Below are 17131 nucleotides of genomic sequence, written 5' to 3'. Positions count from 1 at the left end.
ATAGAGGCTAACACTTGTAAAAAAAACAACAACAACAACAAAAGAAAACAAAAAACTCTGCAAAAGCATAGGGTTTTGTTTTGTCTTTTGAACACTTGCTATGTCCTGGGAACCATGGTAGTCAACAGTCTTGGAGAAATAAGACACAACCTAGCCCTTAAGGAGCTCTTAGCCCAGTGGAGAGAATACACAAAAATAATAATGTGTAAGAACATTGTTCAGGTTCTATGACAGAAGATGTTATGAAGCAGGTCACAAATCAGCACCAGGCAAACCATGTGTGACCCACAATCATGTCTTCTTTGACTCTGTGATGTTTTCAGAAATATGAATCAAGGGTTAACAGTTAAAAATTGAGAAATTTCACATCAAAATCCACATTTGTGGCTACCCAAAAAGTGAAAAGTCTAATGACACTGAGTTCTGATTCCTGTTTGTGCACCATCAACTTGAGCCCAGTAGCTGCTACCTCTAAGGGTGGTGTGCACATATTATTTGTATACAAGGACTCATGTTTCTTTAACAATTTACAGGAGAGTTACCTATAGACATTTTCTACCAGGAGCACATTTGCTGTAATATTTCACCTTGGTAACACTGCTCATGTGACCCTAGATAAAGTCATCCACTGACATTTAAGGCGGCATACACAAAAAGTATCAAGGCAGTATTGACAGGAAGAGAAAGGACTGAGGTACGTAAGTGTGGGGGGGGGTGCAGATGGAGAGCAATGATGGGAAGACAGAGAGAATGGTGATAAAATTATACTATTTGACCTCCCTCCCTCCATCTCTCCCTATGCATACACTCCTCATGACTTCTCCAGAGAGCATGTCCTTCCCCCTGTGGTTCACAGCTTGGATTAAGAACAAAGGCAACTGCAAGTACTTGAGACAGCTCCCACCCCAGACTGTGGAGGGCACTGCAGGGCTGCCTCAGTGGGGGGTTAAGTGAATCAACTCTACCTTACTTTCCTGCATCAAGACAGGGTACAAAGCATAGTGACCTGCTGCCGGAGGCAGATATGAAGGCGAGTGGCAAATCCTCAAGACAGAGTAAATGAATCTTTCATGTAAATGAACACATCAATGCACGCCCTGACATGTTCATCTCTCATCCTCAAGCCTACGGTGAGGAGGCAATGTTTACATGCCTATGGGACATTTGTATTTCAGTATATCTGGACTGAGTTAATTTAAACCGCACTGATAAATGTCTTTAAAGATGGTCTATATTATCTATGGAGAGAATATTTGCTGTGAAGCATGTCTAAGTGGCCTTCAAAGTCAATACAAACTAAAATGAGGCTCTTTATGCAAAAGGCAAGCACTGTTGGGGCTTCCCTGGTGGTGCAGTGGTTAAGAATCCGCCTGCCAATGCAGGGGACACGGGTTCGAGCCCTGGTCCGGGAAGCTCCCACATGCCACGGAACAACTAAGCCCGTGTGCCACAACTACTGAGCTTGTGCTCAAGAGCCCACAAGCCACAACTACTGAGTCCACGTGCCACAGCTACTAAAGCCTTCGTGCCTAGAGCCCACGCTCCACTACAAGAGAAGCCACAGCAATGAGAAGCCCACACACCACAACAAAGAGTAGCCCCCGCTCGCCACAACTAGAGAAAGCCCACATGCAGCAACAAAGACCCAACACAGCCAAAAAGAAAAACAAATAAATAAATAATTAAAAAAAAAAAAAAAAAAAAAGGCAAGCACTGTCAATTAAAAGCTCACTATATGGTCCCAAAGGCACACCCTCAGCTCTTCCCTTTCTAATCTTTGAATTATCTACCTTGTCAGAAATTTCATGAAAAGGAGACAGACTGGGCCAGTGTGGGAATTAAAAGAAGGGAATGATTATTTCTAAGATACCTATTCTGTGCCTGGCTCTATTAAATGTATCAACACATTTACTAATTTAATCTCCCACCATTAAATGTGAGCCACATGAGGGGAATATTTTGTCTCTTTATTCACTCACCCCTGTACTTGCAGAACAATTCCTGCACATAGGACATGCTTGTTTTGGCTATCATATATTGGTCCTCAGCACCAATCCTTAAACCCCTACCCCAATGCTCTCCAGTATATCACAGGGGCTAGAAGCCTGAGAACCCTATTCCCAGAATCTCTTGTTAGCAGGATTACAGTCAATATTGTTTCAATCAGAGTAACTTTCACGAGTTTGGGGATGTGGAAAGGTGGTGGCAGGATGGCGCAGAAGTTTGTGGTGCTACGGCTTCTTACAGTTTCCTCAGATTCCACAGTTCACTGTTGGTCTCCAGTTTCAGGGCTGCAAAAAATCTATGGCTCAGGCAATGGCTTCCTGAAATATCCCAGTTTGGGTGTATCTGCCCTTACCCCTGACTATCACTCCTTCAGTCCTTCCAACAATTTCTAATCACATTAATACACTAAATTACAACTCTTTTTTCCTTAAAATACATAAGGTGCTCTCTGTTTTCCTGACCAACTTAATGTTCCATAAAAATTAAACAATTGAGTGAAAAAACAACCAACTCAATGGGCAGTAGTATCCCTACATGCAGTTGTAGAATTGAAGCTACTAGAGATGAAATAACTTAAGATTACACAGCAACTATTAAATGTCAGAGCTGAGAGCTGAGCCCTAGACTGTCTGATGCCAAAGTGCTTTTGCTTTTTCCATTCAGACGCTGCCCTCAATAGGTATAACATACCATGTTGCTGCCAAAATCTTATTTCAGAGGTTAAGAGCTGCTGTTTTCACTGCTCCTACTGCTAGTGCACTACTGCGGCTAGAAAGCTCACTATAAATTGGAAGGGTACATTAATTCCCAAGGCAAGCTGTCTATTAAATATATGAGACCCAGTAGGATACCCTGTTAAAAGTGTACATTGTATCTGCCCTATCAGTGCAGATACCATGTGTGTGTGTGGCACACAGAAGAAGCTTGTAAAGTATTAATTGAGTGAATAAATGAATGAAAGTTCACTGGTTTTGCTTAGCCACAAGTTCCTTTGCAGATTGTATGCTCTGGTGTCGCTTGGGTCATAAACCACTTGTGGGCTGGTAATTCCATTAACCTTAATGCCTGGATCCCTCCCACTGTTCAGCACGGGAACAATACCTCCTAGGCTGTTGGTTTTCCTTGAGAAACCTCAGTTGTCAAGAGCATTGTAATTCTGAGGCAGAGAGAGATAAGAATCTATCCCTACTCTCCAAATGAAACATCCAAATGAAAGATTGAGGCACTGCAAACTATTAACCTACTTCTGTTGTAATGTAATAGAAAACTGCATTGCATTTAGAACCAAACAGATCTGGGTTCTCATACTGACTCTTGTCACTTACTAGACCTGAAATCTTGGGCAAGATGTTTCTGTGACCTCAATATTCTCATTTACATAATAGCAGTAGTGATATCTCTAGAGCTACGGGAAGGAAGATCTATTACAGACAGAAAGCACCTAGCACAGCATCTGGCCCATGATAATGACTCAGTGAGTGAATGTAGTATTGCCATCATCAATACTGAGGAAGGGTCTGTTGATACACAGGCAGTCATCCTGCAGGCTGGTCCGTGTTAGTCCACAAGGCTCTCCAGTCCCAAACTGGCAGCAGTGACGTGAAGGAACACTTAAAAACATGTTTTTCACATTTACAACTGTACTACCTAGAAAGGTTATATAATTGCAAAGAACTGAGTGTCTGCATATTATAACTTTTGTAGGTTTCATGGTGTCTGGTGACTTTGGGTTGGGGAGAGTGGGAACGGCTGGCACAGAGTGGGTGGAGCAGAATCGTCACACCTCACTTTCCCTTAAAATGAGATCCAAGATTAGACTTGCTAGAAGATTCTGGGGGTGGACAGGTAGAATTGGGTGCCTTTTGCATGCCTAGAGGTAGTAGTTAAAACTGTAGGAATGAATGAGGTCATGGATAGTTTGGGATTAAATGAGGGAAGACCAAACCACACTTGATCTCAGAAAACTCACAGTACCAGTCTCTAGCCTGGTGCTTGGCACACAGCAGATTCTCAGTGAATATTTGTTGAATTAGTAAATAAATATCAGATTGGAAAGTATATCAATTTTCCTTGAAATGCCTGTGTCCCTCACTTCTTGTATGAGCTAGACTCAACTTATCTTTGAAAAGCTAACTGAGAATGTGTACTTTCTGAATATTCCGAGTCTCTCAGTTTGAAAAAGGTCTTCTGAAAGCCCATCAATCAGCACTGATAGTATTTCTTACTTTACGGAGACCTGGCAGGCACCATGAGTTTTCCCATCCTACTTACATAGTCTAAGCTCCAACTAGACTTTGAGGACAGAAAACAATTTTTTTTTTTTTTAACATAACTGGAAATTCCTCCGTGTCCAGCAGGGTGTTTGGCCACCAAGCTCTCGATAAATAGGGACTTAGTGCTTGATCAATCAACTAGTTTTTAAAGTATTGTCAGAGAAGGAAGAAATAAATGGATTTCTTTGGAACTTTAGAAGTGATGAAAAATAAAATGTGTGCACATAAATGATGTTCAGCTTGGAGGATAAAAGACTTAAAAGGAACCAGAAAGAGGGCGCTGAGCTACTGGTAAAAGTAGAACTGGCGTGCGAGGGAGAATCTTGCATGGAAGAGGCCGGCAGAGTTAGTTCTAAGAGAGAAGAGATGGGCTCCTCTTCATTCCCCAACTGTTCCTGGGTTACCTTCTTATGTCAAGTACTATGCTCGGCAATCCAGATACAACAATAAATAAGGCACAGTATCAGGTCTTCCAGACTTTATGGTGCAGGAATAAAACAAGGATACAGCTACAACATAACACACAGCTTGGAGCAAAGGAGGGTACCAAAAGGGGTACACTTGTTAAAGATTAGAATAGCTCTTGGGTGCTCTGTCAATGCCAAGGATGACCTGAGGGATGTGACAGATATCATGATTTGGGAGTTAAGTAAGCTTGAAGAAAGAGAGATAAGAGAGAATTTCAAGACTGAAGAGTTTACCATTTTCTTTTATCTTTTTTAATGCATGTGTTGTTTAAACTACAATAATAAAAACTCAAACCACCTTGTGTCCTAGACAAAAGAAACCCAGACCTGGCGTGCCTTTGTTCAACCATTAGGTAACTTGCGTAAAAGAAAATGAATACTCTCTATTGCCCTTTTGGCAGTTCTCTGGATATTTTTTAGAGAATGAAGAGTGCCTTGCCGTAGAAACATGGGTTGGAGTTCTCTTACAGCTGTGTAGATCTTAGGAGTGAAAAAGACAAGGATGGAGCATACACAGGGGTGCATGTGTTGGGAGACAAGTACAACCACATTCCACTGGGATTTTTCTCAGGCTTCTGCCAGCTTGACCCACCACCTCCCCCATGATTTTTATAAACATTTATGTGTCATATTCTCTGCTTCATGCTTTCACTAGCACTGCCTTTTAGATCATTGCTAGACCTATGTCATTATCAAAAAGTTCTTTATAGAGAACTGAAATCTCTTGCTTTTAATTCTCCCCCACCCCAAGAGACCTACTTCTGCCCTCTGCGGTTATATAAGTTTATAGTCTCTCATCTCTTCAAAAGGCTCTCTTGTTTGAATAACGTTATCAGTGTATTGCTGTTTTAATTTGTGAACCTAAGCATCCCTGGTTTCTTTAAGTAATCTTTATCAGGTAAGGTTTCCAGACTTATGTTCTCCAAGTGGTTACCTCTAGGAACAACTTAATTATAACTATCTAAAAAGTGCCCCCTGTACACAGCACAAAACTCTACCATGGGCTGAGAAGAACCGATACCCAAGGGAGGATCATGACTTTCCCAAAGTCACACTGGTGGTTAAGTGGAATGGGCACAATTCAAAGCCAGGGCTTCAGCCTTCTATGCCTGTTCCCATCCAATCTATAAATATCAATGAAGAATAAAGTCCCTTTCATTCCCTCTCCAACTGGATCTTAACACAATAATCTCATTCCAGCCCCATTTGCCTTACTTTCAATAATCTTCTTCCAAATCCAGATATACACTGGAACTGACCAGGGCAACCTGGGATGTATGGTCACCCTTGTATAATTCCTTAGGCACAGTTAGCTATTAATAATTAAAGCTGCATGTATTTATAGGAATAAATCAAGAGAATAAAATATAAACAAAACAAATAAAGGAGACTTAAGAAAAGATTTCTTAAAATAAGCTTTTGTCTTTTTTCTACATTAAAGATTAGATAACCTTTTCTCAGTGCATCCAATGAATTTTCAAGTGCATTTTTCACTCATTTGCCCTTTGAAACGGAATTATTGCCATTTAAAGGTGATATGCAAACTCTGTCATACGTCCTATTACAGCTATCTAAGTATATGACATTCAGGCTGACGTACATTGCTGGAGGATGGTGGACATGGAGCTGGTATAATGTTAATACATTCTCTAATTCACTTGTAAACAGTATTCTGTTTTCATTTCTGTCAGTCCTGAGATTTGGACTGAATTTTACTTTCCTAGTCCCCAGGACACAAAGGGGCATATCTAAGTGATCTTTACAAATACTTATCCCGAATACGAAGTTGACCACATGGCAGTTGGTCCAAAACTGCAACCAACTTGTCCAAAATTAGGGTCTATGCTGGAGAAATTAGTGCTACTTTCTCCAGAAGTAGCTAACTTCCTTCTAGTTGGTTCAGGGTCTGCTAAGCATGTGCAGAAATTAAAGAAAGAGGAGGAAGCATGGTCCCTGCCTCCCACTCACTTTACAATCTCCTAAGGAAATGAAGTAAAAAAACAGAATGATGAAGCTCAAGCTGAAGTCCATTGAAGAAGGAATTTAAATGGACAGCTCTGGTCACGTCTGGCATCACAGACGTGGTGGGCATTGAAGCAAGGTAGAATTTTCATAGAAAGAGTGGATGGAGGGCCTTCTGACTCATGCATAGAAACACCCAACTATTGCTTTTACTTTTTTCAGATCCTGTGCTAGGTTCTGAACACAAAGAAAGAAAAATAAAACACTCCACTGAAGGTTCTATAACTGAATACTCAATACTTACTATTGGACACCATAATGGTTTTGGAATACATATTCCTTATTTGTAATTTAGTATCAGAAAGTGTATCTATATCACAGAAGGAAACAAATCCCTTTGGGCTCTCTTACATGCACATATTCATGAAATCCTAAGTTCGTGTTGATGAAGAAATTCCATTAAAAAAACCAGCAAATTCCACCTGGTCTGTGAAACAGGTTCTCTAGGGGATATCATGCATGTTTTTACAAATTAAACTCATTGGCTTGCTCCTGGGTAGATAACTAATTATCTAAGAATTCTGAGGAACAAATGGATTCCTTTCTATTGTTAACACATATATTCCCAGAAATTTATGAGAAAAAAATCAGCACTATAAGCAAATTAATATTTCTAATAATAGTATACTACCAAGGAGTGATTTGATTAAAATCTTCTTAATACAATAAAAAGGAAGCAGATTTCCGTTTGTCTTGGCTGCTTCAGTATAATGTGGATCAAAGGCAAGAGTGTTGACTAGATCACCTGCCAAAGCCCCCTTCAGTCTTTCTATTCCATACTTTTTAGAGGTGTAATTTCTATTGATATAAAATAAGCCCCTGCAAAGGACCAAAAGAGTGTTCATAGGGTTGAAACATGAAAGTTTTGTAGATTTACATGCAAAAATTAGGTTCCGATAACCATAATTTAATTAATTTTTTTTAAATAGAAGGAAATGTTTTTCTTCATATTTTATCTCTATGACAACCAAATAGGTTTGGAACAATGCTATCTTATACTAATTAAGAACATGGCCTCACAACTTGGCCTTCTATGAATATTAAATGCAAATGTGTGAATTATCTAGTTTCAATTAGGCGGCTGCATTCCTGGCTTTCAGTTATGAGCAAACACTGTTTTGTATATAGAACATGAATTGAGATTTGTTTTTTAGGAATTGGATAAAACTAGGGGAAATGAAAGGGAGTCCACTGCTTGAATCACACACCCTGATGTAGAACTTGGGAGGTCTGTACCCACTCATTTACCTTTTCATCCTTCTATCTGACATTATTGAGTGCCTCCTATGAGCCAGTCAATAGGAGGACAAAGAAAAATCTGTCCTTGCTAATGAGCTCCCTCTGGTGATGGCGACCCACGTAAACAGATAATTATGAAACATCCCCAGAACATATGGGATATAATGAGGAGATGGAACCCACTGGTGGGTGGGTGGGGTGGGAGGGACGTCTTCTGGGAAGATACAGACAAACAAACTAATGCTTATTTGTTTATTTATTATTTTATTTATTGTTTATCTATATCCCTACTCATTTTCCCTCTCTTGTATTATTTTGATGTAAATCATTTCATCTGTGAATACGTCAATGTGTATCTCTAAAAGATAAGGACCTATATTTAACATTACCACAATACCATTATCACATCTAAAATATTACCAATAACATCACCAAATAAGTATCCAGTTGGTATTCAAATTTCCAATTGTCTCATAAATGTCAAGAATTTTTTTTTTAAAGTTTGTTTGAATCTGGACCCGATAGGTTCATTGATTACAATTAGTTGATTTGCCTTTTAAGTGCTTCCCCTATGTTTCTTTTCTCCTTGTTACTTATTTGTTGAAGAAGTCTGAATTTTAAAGAATGAGTGGGGGATAAGATAAAGGAGAAGGGAGTAGGGAAAGAAGTTTAGAAAAATGGGTTGCCAGGAACAAAAAATACTGCAAAGGCACTGAGGTCTTCCTTGCTTTCCTTAAAAATACAAATTCTGTGATCATTTTTTTTTTCAGAAACATTGCTCAGTATAAACTATCTCCTTACAATGCCCTTCTCCGTGTAGCTAGTAAATTCCTACATCACCTTCAGGGTTAACTCCAGAAATTATCCCCCAACTTCTCAATCTTACATTGTCTCCACCCTGCCTAAAAGGATGTATTATCTGGTGTCTATCAATTAACCATGTTAGATGCCAGGCATGCAAGGATAAATGAAATCAAATCCCTGCCCTCAAGAAACTCACTGGGGGGTATTTTTGGCAAGAAAGGAGGTGATGCCATACTCTGGCCCATAAATGTACATTTCCCCATATAATTTAGTCATAGCAAGTATACACTCGCTGTGTAAGGCATAATCTGGAAAGCAGTTAGAAAAAGTTAGATTTGCTATAAAATCATTAATAAATAGTCCTGCTCTTTCAGTTTCCATTTAAAGATAGAAAGTATGACTTTGTCAACAGGCTAAATGCTTAGAATGTGTGCTTTATTGCTTTTTCTAATGTTCCTATGTTATGCAAAGGTTGTAAGAAGACTAATACTGGAAGATTAGATAATCAAATTATAATGAGTTCAGCTAGTTCCCTATGGCTCACATTTCCACTTTTTATATCGCTGTTGAAGCAACTGAAGCAAGCAATATAAAAATGTATTACCCAACCATATTTTTAAATGATGCTCTTGATGATGGAAGGCCCAAGAATACTTTTTCATTCACTTAAGGGCTGTCAATATTTCCCTGGGTTTGCAAATTTTGGCCTTTACAAGTAAAAAACAAAATGCATCTTCATATTCACCATGCCAGCACCTAATACAGAGCCTTGCATATAATGGACAAGAGTGGATAACACGTGGGCTTTCCTGCCACTTCCTAGCTGTGTGATCAAGCCTTATATTCTCCTCTCTTCTCATAGTGCTGTTATGAGAGGTAAAGGAGATAATGTGTGCAAAGTGGCAATAAACACATGGGAGATTTAGTTATTATTTGTTAAATAAATGAATGAAAAAAAAGTGCATATTCTGCCCTGTCCTTCATTCCTGTCCTATCCAAATTCCTGGCCAATCTTTCCAGACAATCTCAAATAATATCTCCTTTATCACTCTTTAAAAAACTACACAGGGCTGTCTCAAACATTTTAGCTCTTAATTATACATTGTTTCTGCATCTGAATGTTATTCTCCTCCATTGTAGCCATAAGTTTTTAAAAAATAAGATGGGTCTTATACAGAAGTGATGTCACAATATTTAACAACTGGCTGTGCTAGGCGTTAACTCTTTAGTTAATCTTTAGTTAACCAATTAGCTCTGTGAAAGGCCTGGGAAAGCAACTGGAGTTGGGGGTGATATAAAGCAGTTGGGAAGGGGGAGGGCAAAGGAAACCTGTGAAAGGAAACCTCAAAACTAAACAAAGAAGAGTTTATCTGGTTTGTGCTATAGGAAGTACAGTTGTGTCACGGGATAATGGCACCTTTTAATTCTGGGATGACAAATGTGCTTTTAAATCAACATTATCCATCACCCTTCCACTACTTTTTGCTTCTATCTTCTATCTCTGCATTGAAGAGCTGTCTAATTTGAAGAAGAAACCAGTGCCCTGGGGAGCATTTCCTACATGATCACTGCTGCCTTCTCTCACTCAAGCATGTTTTCTGAGGAAGTCTCTGGTCCCTCACTGACACAGCTGGGCTGTGACCACTGCCATGCTTGGCTTCATGTTTTCTGAACAGATCTGTTGCACCAGAAGCAAATGGCAAGAGAAAATATACTTTGCTTCCATTTGTTGCCATTATTGAGTGTTCTTTGGAAAGAAGCTAGACGAATGCGTATCTAGGACCACACTCATTACGTAAGTAGGTTGACAGCATTTAATGACCTTCATGAGTAAAAAAAGAATGTTTTATGATTGCATTTAGATGCCAGAAAATTGTTAACAGTATGAGCACACTTCCTACAGAAAGTAAGTAAGAGTCTTGTCACTTTTTCTATGCTGCAAAACTGGAAAAACAATCCAAAACACAGCTAATTAAATTTGGAGTCAAGAGTTTTAATAGAAACTGTTACCAAGCCCACCCAGCACAATTTTATCCAGGAAGTATTTTACTTCTTCAATGGAAAGAAACAGTGAGTACTGCCTAAGGCTGAAGAACTAAAGAACAGATAAATTATATAAACTGTGAATCACACAGACACCAAAGTTTAATCTAATTTTGCTATAGAGCATTGATATTTGGCTAACAAATATTTTATTCTAGTCTATCTCATTCTCAATGTGATATATACTACACAATTAGCAATTAAGCACATCTATTCAAAGGTACCCTCATTTGTCTTATACCTTTTTTGGTTTTGTTTTTGTTTTTCTTTGTCTTATACTATTTTTTAGCATCAGAAATTTCATGACATCACAATATAAATAAATTTGAGGCATTGAGTGAATCATTAAACTTCTTGAATAGGTTTCACAGAAGCAAAAAAGGAGAAAAAAAGGATGACAATGGTATTGTCTAGCTCTAAAATTCTATAATTTTGAACCAGGGGACAGAAATTTTAAGGTTCATATTGAATTGGCTCCATATCTGTACTCACATTGTAAAAAAATAAAGACACGACTGGTTTAGCTTAAAACCCAACTGCTATCATCCAATAGCAGGTTTTGGTGAAACATACATTAGGTTTTCTGTTAATTATACCACTAGTCAGATGGCTTCTGGCTGGTAACTTCTGCAATAGTGCCAATGTGAAGATAAACAGATAGTTAAACAATTACCTGGTTAGTTTTTGTGACTGCAAAAAGCTTTTTTTCTCTGCCTCAAAGCCTTTCCCTCTTTCTTATCTTTTGGCAAACCCCTACTCATCGTGGGGTGAGTCAATATTTAAAGGCATGCACCATCGTATACTTGGCCTTCTTTCCATTCTGTTATGTACTAATTCTAGTGGACATTTGTACACTGTGTGTTGTACATATAGCAAGCTGAAGACCACAGCATCCATTCCATCACCACCACCACACTTTCCTTTTTTTTTTTTTGGCCACTCTGCGAGGCTCACAGGATCTTAGCTCCGCAACCAGGGATTGAACCCGGGCTCCCGCAGTGAAAGCGCCAAGTCCTAACCACTGGACTGCCATAGAATTCCCCACTGTCTCTTCCTAACAGCAACAGCTGCCAGACTTTGTTTAGGGGCTCATAAGGTTATGGGGAGGCTGTCTGTATCCTGTCTAAGCTTCAGAATGGGCTGGTGATATTTGGCTTTATGTTCAAGGGTAGTAAGCCAGTCCATTTAAAAGTGAATTTTAAGGACCATTCTCAGGATTGCTTTCTGGCTGGATATGACTAAGAAAATAAGTTGTCCAGGAGCCATTGACAATCATTCTGTGACCATGAGGGCAGTTGGTGTTAGGATACAGCTAATACCAAAACAGGCAGCATGCCAAAACCAAAAGAAACAGATTTCTTGACAACCCGGTGTGCCACAGGATCAGACCTCTGAAGCTGGCTTCACTGCTGTACTTTTAAGTTACAATCACCAATACATTTCCTTTATTGATCAAGCCAGTTCCTTGCAATAGAAAGCAATCTCACCTGCCCCTGTTATGGCACAGCGGGGATCACTCTGTGTTAGAACTGCGGGCTCACATGCCCATTTCTCTTGGATTACAAACGCGTTGAGTTCAAGGATTATGAGTGTTCATTTTTTTAACCTCAGCACCTAGTAGAACATCTGGCACTAGTCTATGCTTAATAAATGATTAATAATAGACAAATAAACAAGCAAACAAGCATATAAAGTAAGCTAATCGGAATTATTCCAGCCAGAAAATATCTCTTTCCCAAGTATTTTATATTAAAGAAAATTTTGACGGGAGTCCTCCTCCCGAGTTAGATATCCACAACACATCCATAACCATTTCCTATTCTAATTCAATTCTCTAAAAATGTTTCTTCTCCTTTTTCCTCCTAATTACATAAATAATGCAAGCTCGTTATAAAAGTTCAAATGATACATAAAACATGAAAAAGAAAGTAAAAGTCGATGGGACTACCACCACCCAAGGCATACACTATTAAAAGTTTTCAATTCAGAGGTTAAATGGTAAATTTTGTTTTGTCCTCCTTCTGCTTGTCAAGTGTGGCACACACCTTAGTCATCACAGAGTCACCAGTTTAACTGCTGTATTTTCAGACTGGGGGAACGTTTGATACAGGCACACTATGTGCTAAGTTTTAACTGTGCCAATTGCTTTCATGTGGATGAGGGAATAGCTATCCACTGGGACATGAGTTATCGCATTTATGCTTTCCCAACAGCCTTGAGACAGGAATTACTTTACTTGCTTTATAGCTAAGGAAAGCAAGGTTGCAAGATTTGGTAGTAGAAAATATGTCCCAAGATGCATTCTACCTTTTCATCTAGAAAATTACTTTATGAAGGTAAGAGTAACAGAAACAAAAACAAAACAAAACAAACAAACAAAAAAATCACTCTGGTAACTGCATAATAGCTTTCATTGCATTAAGAACAGAACAAAACAAAACAAAAGCCCTCAAGATTCTTAATAATTACAGGGATTTTGCTGCCTGGAACTCCTGGACTGCTAGTTCTCCTTAGGTGGGTCTGTGTCTCCAATACAACAGAAGATGGAAAGAAGCCATCTTCTGGGAGAATGAGACGCTGGGCAGAAGAAAGGGCTGTAATAATGATAGAAGGCCACACAAAGCCATTGATCGTCACCTCTGCTTTTCATACCAGCCTGTAGGGCAGGGTTCCACAGAGTTCCTTCAGGCAGCCTTCATCAGCCCCCAGCATCAAGGGTTACAACAGCAATTTAAAACCAGAGATAAGAAAAGGGCACCTGAAATTACCATTGGACTCTCTGAGCAACTACATTTTCAAATGGCATAAAGGACAAATGGCAGAGTTTTAATCCAGTTGACCCTACAGTCACCTTCCAAAGTCAGCCTATGCCTCTGAACTAGAAAAAAGACCAGTATCTAGCCTTGATGGATCAGGTTGCTGTCAATTCCAAAATGGAACTTAAAAAGCTTTTAGTCTGAGATCTTCATAGCTTTGACCACTTTCTTGTTCAAGTGATTTCTTTTGGTTTAATGGGGAAAAGGTCAAAAGCAAAAACAAACAAAAGCCCCACAAAACCAACCCACTGGAATTTTAGCTTCATTACTCTGAAGTACAGGTAAGCATTCTTCACTGCAGAGTACGGCTGTGCTTAACATTTTGGGGGCCCAAGGTAAGAACACAAATAGAGGCCCCCAGACCTGGGCCAGCCCTTCTTCTCTTCCATAGTTCCTTCCTGCACCACAAAAGGCCTTTCATGCAGATGTGTGGATATTCCAACTCCCAAGTCCAAGCTATGATCAACAAAGTCCCATTCCCTGGCCTCACCCCTAACCCCATGCAAATAGCAACCCCTTGGACTTCCTCACACCCCGGGGTGGGCACACAGTACAACCCTTGGAAGTGGGCTCAGGATTGTCTGGGGAAGAAATTCTGGGATCCTGTTTACCCTGAATGTGGTCTAGAAAGCAAGCTCCAAATGGGCCCATCCTCTTGGCCCAGAGACTCCTCTAAAGCCAGAGAGATGTTGCCCAGGTGAAAGGACAATACTAATTCTGGGTAACTTTTAGATCTTATCTTGAATTTGGTAGATTTATGACCTTTTAAAATTTCATGCTTTTTAATACTAAATTTTATACTTTCGTGAGAATTGTAAAGATGACTCAGGAAAAAGTGATCTTGATTGGCGCAGACCAAAAATGAGAGCAATGAAAGTCTCCTACTTCATTTTTTTATACCCCCTAGACTCTGATAGAGGTTAAATATGTGGGGAGAAGAATCAAGGCAACTATAGGGCCAAGATTCCAAAATGGAGCCATGTAGAGCTGGGCAAATCCTACTGAATCATTCCACCATGGTGGTTACAGTATAGATTCTAGAATCAGACAGGTTTGAGTTCAGATTCTAGCACTGCCATATGCCAATTTAAATTAGTAGTATTTAAATAAACTTTTCTCTAATCTCGTTTCCTAATTTGATAATGAGAAGCAAGATAGCACCTGCCAGGTAGGGTTGTAATGAGGAGTAAATGAGAAAATGCAGGTAAAACATACAGTACAGTGCCTGGGGCGTAATAAATGATATTTATAATTAGGTACTTTAATGCAATGTCAGGGCTGGAATTATGGCCTATTCATTGTTTAGCAAATAACTTAGAAGGCTATGAAATATTATTTGGTATCAGTTTATCTCCATGCTCCCCATTTGACATGAAGTTTATTCTTTAAATAATTATGTAAAGACATTAGATGCCATTCTAAGAATTAGTGAAATGTGAACTGAGAGGTAATAATTCTGTGTTTACTAGGTTTCCAAAATAAAAACAAAAACTAAAATCATCTGACAGAAGTGTATCTTGCTAACAAGAAAATTTTTTATAATCTTCCTATTTAATGTGCGTATTTCTTTCAAAACCAACATCAAAATGAGTTAATATATTCTACAAAATTCAACTTCTAACCATACTGACTACCTTTTACTGGGTCCCCTTTGTGCCAATCAGTGCACCATTGGTTACACATACATACATCATCTATCTGGTGTAATCTTCCTAACTTCCCCTCCCCAATTTTACAGATAAGGAGAGTGAGGTGGGGACCATGGTGACACAAAGCCCCTGCCCTTTCCATTTGTTAACTGCTGAAGCCAGGTCTTAGGACAGCTCCTGTAAACCTCGCCCCCTTCTACCCCCCCAACCTCTCTCGAAGAAAATCATATGTGTCATGTAGGTAAAATGTTCAAGCCTCTTTGGCTTATAACCCTTTTTTAAGAGACATGCTTTTTGGTATGTACGTGTTCTCTCATCACAGTTTGTATTTGTCTTTCTGTAAATTTAATTGAGAATAACTCACGCTAAATTTTCTTTTGTTGCTATTGAAAGAGCTTATTCCTGGTGGGTGGAGGAGATAGAAGATGGAAAAACCACCACCAAATGAGAAGAAACTCAGTTTATGGAAATTAGTGCATTGGCTTATTTCTCCATAAAACCACACTGAATCAAGACCCAGGTACTGCTGCAAAATAAACCAGGGGCTCTGGCAGGAGATTTTTTTAAATGTAGTACAGTAAAATTCAACGTACAATACATCGCAAAGGTACTTTACAACTGTATTGTTCTTGGCATTAAGATATATTAACACTCTGAGGAACCTTCAGCTGTGTGTCCTGAGCTTTACAAGCATCACGTGCTGACCAGACCATCAAACGCAGATGTTGGTTTATACCTGCAATGGTTTGCTGAATTTCCTAGCTTAATCATTACTGCTGTAGCCCGGAGGCTTTGAGCTGAACGTAGGACAAAAAGACATTTTACAGACCCCTTGTGGGGCAGCCAGTTTGTAGATCAGAAACCAAGTCTCAGGTTACACACCCCTAAGTGCCAACCATAATACATCACTCCTCTGCTCTTTAAGCAGAACTTATTCAGAGAAATGGAAAATATGGAAAAGCTATTTATGGACAAAAGAAGAATGCCTGGAAAATGTGTTCCTGAAAAAAAAGATACATTCCATATTCCAAATTTGCCAAGTTTTGGTGCAATCAGAAAGTGTACTAGGAAAGAAGAAACAACTTTATTAGAAGTATAGTGGTACTGATGACCACAATATTTATCAGGAAAAAGCAAAGAGCAAGCTGGTGGGAGGAAAAAGATGCATATTTTTTTTCAAGAAGATGCTAAAATGAGTTGCTTTCCTTGAGGATAAAGAGGATGTTCTTGTCAGGTCTACAGATCCCACATCTAAAGAGAAAGTGCAATTATGCATAAAGTAAACGCTTTGGACAGACAGTTATGGGTTCAGAAGACAGTAGCTCCTTGCCAGTGAAATCAAGCAAATGTCAACAAGCCAGACACACTTGAAGCATTCAGAAAAATGTCTTGCTATTCCTTTCCATACATAATATGCCATATGACACCACAGTTAAATCTGCTACTGCAAAAAAAAAAAAAAAAAAAAAGTACGTCAAGCTGTTGGTTTCCATGAGATTTGGACAGAGGCAAACAACACAGCAGAAAGGAGTCCAGGAAGGTACAGCTTTCGCTTCTTTCCTTCTGAGGAGGAAATGACTTCCTACAGCTAGCTGATCAGGAGTTAGCGCTCACTCTGCTTGGAGCCAGGACCTGGAGCATACCCAGATGTGGACCAAAACACAGCTCCAGGTAATTATTAACAGGAATAGGAAACTAGAGAAAACAGTCCCAAGTTACGCAAATACAACTGCCATGCTTTCTGCATTTGTCTGTCCTGTGGGTGGGATGTACAGCTCTTTCCATAACGATCCAGTCTTTTCTTTCGCTCC

At 39.3% G+C, this 17131-nt stretch overlaps 1 protein-coding gene across 25 annotated transcripts in view; it reads right to left on the bottom strand.

Annotated features, from left to right (window-relative positions):
• The window catches only part of DLG2 (discs large MAGUK scaffold protein 2), a 2066111-nt gene that overhangs the window by 187458 nt on the left and 1861522 nt on the right, over nt 1–17131 (bottom strand). The gene's annotated exons all lie outside the window — the stretch shown is intronic.

This window comes from Balaenoptera physalus, assembly GCF_965194825.1.
Source record: "Balaenoptera physalus genome assembly, chromosome: 10".
Lineage (NCBI taxonomy): Eukaryota > Metazoa > Chordata > Mammalia > Artiodactyla > Balaenopteridae > Balaenoptera > Balaenoptera physalus.
The sequence above is the reverse complement of the archived record's forward strand: the minus strand, read 5'-3'. Positions and strand labels throughout refer to the sequence as shown.